This window comes from Triticum aestivum, chromosome 7D (genome assembly GCF_018294505.1).
Source record: "Triticum aestivum cultivar Chinese Spring chromosome 7D, IWGSC CS RefSeq v2.1, whole genome shotgun sequence".
Classification (NCBI taxonomy): domain Eukaryota; kingdom Viridiplantae; phylum Streptophyta; class Magnoliopsida; order Poales; family Poaceae; genus Triticum; species Triticum aestivum.
Window position 1 is genome coordinate 111,105,729 of NC_057814.1, and position 9,421 is coordinate 111,115,149.

A 9,421-nucleotide genomic window follows, 5' to 3' on the forward strand; every position below is an offset into this window, starting at 1 on the left:
CCAGGATTCAGGCCCGCAGAAGGCCCAGTAGGCCCACAGGCATATAGTGACAGAATAGGCCCGTAAGCCTGCATTTGAGAGGAGCTCGAAGTGGTCAGCGCAGCCGCGCTTATAAACCACTGTCGAAGCCTCTCGGCTAGCGAGGTGGGACTAAACATCCCACCGCACCGCGCCAGTTCCAGCACAATGCCTTTAGTCCCGGTTGGGGAGGCGGACCGCGACTAAAGGGTACCCTTTAGTCGCGGTTGTTGTCCCCAACCGCGACTAAAGGGTCTTTCTGCGCGGGAACGAAAGCGGCGCCAAAACCCTTTAGTCCCGGTTGGGGAGGCGGACCGCGACTAAAGGTACCCTTTAGTCGCGGTTGGTCGTCCCGGTTGGGGAGGCGGACCGCGACTAAAGGTACCCTTTAGTCGCGGTTGGTGTGACCAACCGCGACTAAAGGGTACCTTTAGTCGCGGTCCGCCTCCCCAACCGGGACTAAAGGTACGTCTATATATACTGCACTTAGCAGTTTCGCCACTTCCCATTCTCCTCTCTCTCAACGCTGAAGCCCTGGCCCGACGCCGATCGACGCCGAAGCCCTGCCCCGACGCCGACGCCGAAGCCCTGCCCCGACGCCGACGCCGAAGCCCCTGCGCGCCGCCGCCCGTCCCAGTGAGCGCCGCCGCCGCCCGTTGCCCTGCCCCTTGCCCGCCGCAGCCCCTGCCCTTGCCCGCGAGCCGCCCGCCGCCCGCCGCCCGACGCCCTGCCGCCCGCCGCGCGCCGCCCTGCCGCCCGCCGCCCGCGCCCCTGCCTGCCGTCCTCCGCGCGCCGGCAGAAGAAGAAGAAGGAAGAAGAAAAAGGAAAGAAGAAGAAGAAAGAAAAACAGAAGAAAAACAAGAAAAAAGGAAGAAAAAAGGAAAAAGGAAGAAAACAAAAGAAAAAGGAAGAAGAAGAAAAAAGAAAACACAAGAAAACAAACAGAAGAAAAAAACAGAAGAAAAAGGAAAAAAGGAAAAAAGGAAGAAAAAACAGAAGAAAAACAAAAGAAAACAAAAGAAAAAGGAAGAAGAAAAAAGAAGAAAGAAAAGGAAGAAAAAAAAAGAAAGAAGAAAGAAGAAGAAAAAGGAAGAAGAAAAAAGGAAGAAGAAAAAAGAAAGAAGAAAGAAAGAAGAAAGAAAAAGGAAGAAGAAAAAAAGAAGAAAGAAAAAGGAAGAAGAAAAAAAGAAAGAAGAAAGAAAGAAGAAAAAGGAAGAAGAAAAAAAGGAAGAAGAAAAAAAGAAAGAAGAAAGAAAGAAGAAAGAAAAAGGAAGAAGAAAAAAAGAAGAAAGAAAAAGGAAGAAGAAAAAAAAAGAAGAAAGAAAGAAGAAAAAGGAAGAAGAAAAAATGGAAGAAGAAAAAAAGAAAGAAGAAAGAAAGAAGAAAGAAAAAGGAAGAAGAAAAAAAGAAGAAAGAAAAAGGAAGAAGAAAAAAAGAAGAAAAAGGAAGAAGAAGAAAAGGAAGAAGAAGAAAAGAAAGAAGAAAGAAAAAGGAAGAAGAAAAAAAGAAGAAAGAAAAAGGAAGAAGAAGAAAATGAAAACCAAATGAAAACCAAAAGAAAGAAGAAAGAAAAAGGAAGAAGAAAAAAAGAAGAAGAAAGGAAGAAGAAAGGAAGAAGAAGAAAGAAAGAAAAAAGAAAAAGGAAGAAGAAGAAAGAAAGAAGAAAGAGGAAGAAGAAAGGAAGAAGAAGAAAAAAGGAAGAAAAAAGGAAGAAGAAAGAAACCAAATGAAAACCAAAAAGAAAAACAAAGAAAACAAAACAAAATACTTGGCAGTGCTCAGTAATCTTATTTTTTAATTCCTCCTCCTCTATGTCCCCTTAATCTTATTTTTTAATTCCTTTATACTTAAAGAATTTTTACTACATGCAGGAGTGACATATGGCGGACGATAGAGCCGAGCCGCTTAGGGATCCGGAGGCTGAACGTTATTTAATGGGCATCATCAACAACGAGATTCCTTATGTGCCGGGCTCAGAATATGAGCAACAAGAGGATGTAGTCTCTTCTTTTCTGAACCTTGACGGTGGAACAGAGATTGTCGATGACCAAGAAGGTGAAGGAACGGACATTGTCGACGGAGGTCAACCGTCAACAAACGACGATCTCGAATTGCAAGTAGCAACCACCTCCGGCGAGGTATATATATACATTGAGCCTCTCGTGATACAAACTTACTGAAATGTGAATACATATGTATTAACGCGCGCGACTCTCTTTCTTTTTTTAGCCCTCCGGATCGAGTACGACAAAGCGTGGCAAATCCAAGGCGATGAAAATAGGAGAAACATATGCCATTGAGTTTGTCAGTGAAACCGGCAAGCCCCTACAGCACACCTCAAAGTTTATCAACCAATGCGGAGTCGTTGTTAGAGACAACGTCCCGATCACCGTCCAGGAATGGAAGGAGCCAAAGAAGGCACGTCTTGCTTTCAGTTTTGTCGACAAGAGAACGAAAAAGGATTGCTGGAGAAAGCTTATGGAACATTTCATTCTACCTCCGGAATACAACAAAGTCGATGAATTCGGCAACGAGGTTCCGGGTGGACGTCAGAGGAGGAGGCTAGTTAAAGAGTTCGCTCTTCATAAGATGGGCGAAGCATTCCGGAACTTCAAGAAAAATTTAACCCGTGACTATGTCAACAAGGGCAAGACTCCGGATTTCAATGGACAACATGAGAAACTGAAAGATGATTGGCCAGAATTTGTGAGGCAAAAGCAATCGGAGCATTTCAAGGAAATATCGAAAAAAATAAGGATAATGCGAGTAAGAAAAAGTTCCATCATATTATGGGGCCAGGAGGATACCGCCTTTCGGAGCCTAGGTGGCAGAAGATGGAGGAGGACCTGAGGGTGCGAGGAATCCCTCTAGGTACAGAGGGATGGGACCCAAGGGCCAAAAGCTGGTGGTACGGGCATGGGGGATCGCTAGACCCGGAGACAGGGGTGTGTGTTCACCGGCAGAGACAGTTTGCTCCCACCCAAGCCCTTATTGACGCAATGACCCAAGCTCTAGAGGGCTTGATCAAGTTCAACAGAGAGAAAGACGCACTAACAACAGCCCTCGGGAATGATGAACACGGAGGACGTGTACGAGGCAAAGGCAAAGTTCCGTGGAAAGTAGGGTTTTCCCAGGACAATGACCCGTACTGTTACAGAAGCCGTAAGAGAAAGACGGACCGGGATGCAGATCTTATGACGAAGTTTGCATCGGAACTCCATGAGTTGAAGCAGACCGTGCATGAACTAGTGAAAGAAAAATCGGCTGCAGGGCCGCATGAAGATCATGAAGCGGATCGCGGAAGCCAGCAGCGGAGAAGCAGCGTGGCTTCCACGGATGCCCCGCCTGGTGCTAGTGCACCGATGATCGAGATTCGTGCACCGGAGCCTCACTACCCCATGGATGATGTAAAGGAGATGAAAGAATGTGATCTGCATTATCCCGTGGGGAACGTTTCCACGAAGGTAGCTAGCGGCAGTGCTTTACCCTGTACACCTGGAGCACTCCACCACAACAACCCCATTGCATATGGCTATGCTCGTGTCACGGTGGAAGACATAGTCCAAGGGTTTGAGGACCTGGAGATTGACAAACCTACACCCGAAGGGGAGAGAAGACTTGGAGATGTCAAGCGCCAGTTCATTCTATGGAAAAAGAAGTACATAGTGTTTCCAGGCGAGGCGCCAAGGCTAGCAAGTCCACCCCCCTCCGATGGTGGTGGTGGCGGTGGCGGTGGTGGCGGTGGTGGTGGTCGTGGTGGTTCACCTACACCTCCTTCACGCCATTCGACGCCGTCCCCCGATCCACAACCTCCGGCGGGTACGACGCCCCCCAATCCTCCTCCGGCGGGTACGACGCCCCCCAATCCACCTCCGGCGAAGAAGCAGAAGCAGGCGGACAGCAAGGAAACCCGCTCCTGGACTATTAACCCGGACCCTTATGTACCTAAGACCACAAGGGTACCGGAGCCATCACTGAAGCCTCTCCTCCCAAGGCCTGGGGAACTTAGTGAAGCTGAAACCAAATTGGCCGCGTCTGCTGATTATGAGAAATGGAAGGCGGATATGAAGGCGAAAAAAGAGCCTGAGCCCAAGCAAGTATTCACTGAGAAGCAAAAGAAGTGGGCTAAGGATTTTTTGACGACACCGTCCCAAGCCGAGCTGAATATGCCTGACGACTATGGACATGAACTTCGTAGGCAAGCAAAAATATTGAAGGAGGAGAAAGAAGAAAGTAAAAAAAGCGGGAAACAAGTTGACCAGCTCGGGATGCAGAAGAAACAATCGATCCCCCCGCTCATAGTGAAAGCCGGTCCGGAAGAGGACCCCGAGATCATAGCAGCTGCGGCAGCACTTGGATTGACTGTAGCGAGTGCCATGAAACAAGCGTCCGAGATGGGTTTGACTCTTCGTGCCTTCTTAGGCCTTGAGGATGCGCCAGTATGTGAGATAGCATTACAATATGTGCGGAATGGGACTCTCGTCGAGCCTGCGCGGGAAAAGAGTCTACCACCACAAATGCGAAATCTGCTACGTTGGTACAAGCAATTCATAACATGGGCCGACAAAGAATATGTTTATGCGGATGTTACAGATGAGCATCACACCAAACGGTACTCTGTAGAAGTTCATATGAGTGAATTGTTCCAGCTGTTCAATCTGCGCGACCTCGACAAATCTATGCTGAGTTGCTACGTTCTGTAAGTGATTTATTTCTACCTCATCTCGTTCTTCATTGCCTGCACTATATATATATATATATATATATATATATATATATATATATATATATATATATTGTCCTAACTATATTGTTGCGTACGCTATTATGCAGATTGAAGATTTGGGAATGCAAAATAAGAAACATCCATGATGTTGGGTTCATTGACCCACATATCGTTAATGGACATGTATTACAACATCACCCCGAAGACGTGGAGAAAGACTTGTACAAGTTTCTTAGAAAGCATCAACTCAAAAGTCATATTCTATTTCCTTACCATTTTGGGTGAGTGTTTCTCTCTTGTGCCCATTCTCTTTTGTTTACTCCATGCATGGTATGTCTAATCGATGAGTTATGCATGACTGTGCATGTAACGTGTCCGCAGTTTCCACTGGATTCTGCTAAATATTGAACTTCACACCTCCAGAGTTCTAATCATGGACTCTATGGATTTGGATCCAAAGCGTTGGGCCGACATGAGAAAAATGCTGCAAAAGTAATTATTTTCAATCATTTGAGCTCTATATCGATCGGTCTCTTTCGTTCATTTCCTAATATCAAGTAACTAATAACTCCCTTGTTCATTTAATTTTCTTTGCCCTGTAGGGTTTGGAGACGGTTCTCAGAAGAAATTGTCGGTGAATTCAAACATGAGCTAGATTTCAGAAGGTTAGTTAATGTGGATAAGCAGCCACCGGGGACCAATCTATGTGGATACTATGTTTGTGAGAACATCCGGAGACACACCTCTGAGCGGAAGGCATCGGATAGCGTGCGGAACGCGACGGATAACTTGCGGAGGAGGCTTAGTCCAGAAGCTCGCTTCCGGCCAATTCAAGAAGAATTAGCAGGATTTTTCATGAGGGAAGTCATCAATCCTAAAGGAGAACACTATACCGAGGACGAAGAAATTTATATGCATACCCGAGATTGAAACTTGTTCGAAGTTGTATATGGTCATCCATCCTAATTGTGTATGGAAACTTGTTTGAAGTTGTATATGGTCACCCGAGATTGAATATATATTATATATTCCTCTTGAATTCTTCTTGTTTGAAATTTCATATGCATGTATATAGTAGCGTAGAATATGTGTACTGAAACTTTATCAAAATTAAAATAAAACACAAAATAAAATATAAAAGAAATAAAACACTCCAAACTAAAAAGAAACCAGGTTTAGGGGGGCTAAAACCCTAAACCTGCGGAGGAGGCCTTTAGTCCCGGTTGGCCACGAGAACCGGGACTAAAGGTCCTCCGCCCCGACGGACCACTGGCGCCCACGTGGACAGGCCTTTAGTCCCGGTCAGCCACAAGAACCGGGACTAAAGCCTTTAGTCGCGGTCCGTAAGAGGCGCGACTAAAGGGGGGGGGGGGTCTTTAGTCGCGCATATTTAGTCCCGGTTGCACAGCCGGGACTAAAGGCTGTTGCGAACCGGGACTAAAGGGCTTTTTTCTACCAGTGGGTTACAAACGCCGAGGATTTACAACTGATCAACTATCCTGTGCGGCGGCTTACAAGAGGCATATATATAAATATAACACAGGTGACCTAGGTCAATATTGATCCGTGCCGCGGGGGGGGGGGGGGGGGGGGGGTTGGCCCCCCGCACCCCCGTAGTTGTCCCTGTCGCGAGCGGCCCACATGGCTCCGCTTCGTTCCAAGCCTACCGCGACGGGACTCGCTCCGCTCACTCATCAGAAAGTAGCCTTTCTCTTTATACTTGAATTTGGAGCATAACATAACACTAAGTTTTTATTTGAATTACCAAAGAGGCTAACGAGTGACTCGCTTAACTGATGAAACAATGATGACCATATCTTTCATTTTGTGGATTAACAGTGATATCTATCTATCTTAATTCCAGCTCCTTCCTACCCTCCTCAAGTCAACAATTGGCAAGTACGCCATCACTTCTCAAAGATACACATATATTGGTCACAAATGGTAATTATTATTTGGGATTATTCCATCTGTGCCCCCAATTCCTTAGTTGTGCTCAGTTTTCCCCATTTGCGAAATTTGGGTCCTTTTTGAGCAATTTTTCGGGGGAAAAGTGAGGAAAATGTGAAAGCAGAAAACCTGACACATGGGGAAAAGTGAGGAAAAAGTTAATGAATGAGGAAAAGTGAGCACAACTAAGGAACCGGGGGCATAGAATTAATAATCCCTTATTATTTTGTGGTGGAATTCCTTAAGAAAGTAAAATTTAACATGGTGTGCATTTATCTATAAAGAGGTAGGAGCAATTTTTTTAGAGGAAAGGCTCAGGCCGAGCCCAAGAAAAGGCTCGATCCTCACCCAACTTTGAGTTAACAAAGCAATCAACCGGCAAGGATTACAACCAAGCAAAACAAACAACTGTAAAATGAAAATAAAACGGGATACAAGGCGCTGAAGGAAAGCTAAAATGCTATGAACATGGAAAAAAGGCTACAACTTGAGGACCTAGCAGAAACTTGAAGGGGGTCACATGACAGAGGCGCATGCGACGCATTGTCTATAGAGAGGAGCTGCTCACCCGAGAGCAAGCAAGAACATGGGAAGGCAGTTATGAGACCGGCAGTGAGCGCGACCACCACATCAGGAAAACCACCGAGGACACATGCTGGGTTCTACAAAATATTAGTGTTACATATTCAAACTCCCAAGATATTTACGTAACCTTCAAAAACAACATTTTCCATGAAGAGGAACGCTTTTGAAGTATCAAACGTGGTATTCATGCATCCTACCACATGTAGGAAGGGATATATAAAATTGAATTGTCAAAGAAAAGGGATATATATGATTATCATAATTTTGTTCATATGAATGCAATAAAATAGTCCGAATTTCGGAGGTTTGACTCTGAGGTCTGAACTACCAATTTGTAATAAAGTCACTCATTGTTAAGGACCGATATATAAGAAGTTCAACCAGTATTTTATTAGGCTTAAGTATTCCATGACATATATGGGCAAACGCTCGCCGAGGCAGCGGTTGTCAGATCTTACCTAGTCTATACAAACGTGCTGGCTACTCCGTTGGTCTTTCTGTCTTGTAGTCACGTGTCATATCACTCCTAGTCAGCAAAATTTGCGCAACAGCCCGTCAAAGCAATGCTACATTTTCTAATGCCTCCCAATCCTTGCATCTTGAGTGCACACCATTATACGTTGTCTATTATGTTTGAGATGCATTACTAAAGACACTTCTAGCTGATTTGGACATTGGCACTACCGTATCTCTAGCAAACAAAACACCTTTTGATGCTAATCTGTCTAGTCTCTCTTCACCTCCGATCACACTCTTTCGCCTCCTTTTCAGATGGTATCCCTCCCCTTGTCTTATAAAGTGTATCTTAATGCCACCTACGATGGTATAGAGGCAACAGATTGAAGACCATCATACTTAAGGAGAGGGATACTACATTAATTCGATGTCACCGGCTTCTCTAGCAGCAAAAAAATTATAGAAACAACGACAAACATTGTTCTAGGCAATTGGATGGCTCTTTGCGTTTGCATATTCACCTTACTCGCCATTTATCATTGGGCAACATAGAGCAGTTGAAATTAGCTTGTGTTGTGTGATTGTGTCCATGCCGAGCCGCAATATCCTTCAGAGAAACTCAAAGCTGGCGCATTTGTATTATGCCAAACTGCATTTAGAAATGTATTGAATCGGTAGAACTTTGATCACATAACCAATACCATGCACGACACAATCATCAGATTCATTTCAACATCAAAGACAGAGGGGTGAGACAGACAATGAAACATTACATTGAAGTCTGAAAGACAAACGTTAACACCATGAGCATGCATTTCTTCGAGGCAGCAAATGTGGCTCGCAGGAACCAATAAGGGCATCTTCAACACCGACCTGCAAATTCCTCTTTTATATGTCCATTTTTATGTCCGTACGTGGTCTGTAGACATGATACAGGAGGAAGCCATCCAATGCTAATTACAAAGTATCTGGCTGGGAAGAGAAAATATAGGTGGGGACCGTGCATGTGGTGGGATATTTGCGGTTTAGTGTCCGGTTGGAAGCAGAGAGAGAAGAGGGGGACCATGCATGTGCGGTTGGGAGGAGAGAGAGAAGAGAGGGACATGCGTTAAGTGTATGTCCGGACTCCGGCAAAACTCTCCCATGTTTGTCTCCAAAATACCGAACATATAGGTCCTCATTGGATTGCAAAGGTGAACAAACGTGTCTGGTCGGACATATACCGGTGTTTTGCGGGTCTCCTATGGAGTTGCCCTAAGCACTACTAAAGACCTCACAAATGTGCCGAGACATCAATTACACACCCCATGACAAACGGACTAATGAAAACGGTGGTAGACAAATCATAACCCCCACGTCGTTCCCCTCCCCCTGCCGGCAACTCGGGCGGCAGCGGGAACTACCACCCCTCCTCTCCTCCTCCCCGCCCTCACCGCCGGGGAAAGCCCCTAGTGATGGCGGGTGGCGGGGCCCCTATCTCCGCTGCTCGGGGGTGGCCGGTGCGGGCAGCTTGTCTTGGCGGCGGCGTCAGGCGTGCGAGGTGCTCGGCGGTGTGCAGCGGTGGCTCACGGCGGCAGCGTGCGTTGTGGTGGTTGCGTGCCCGTGGTGGCGGCGGCGGTACAGATCTGGCCATGGGCTGTGTAGCAGGCGGTTTATGGCGGGCCTCTACTATACGGGCTCCGGCTC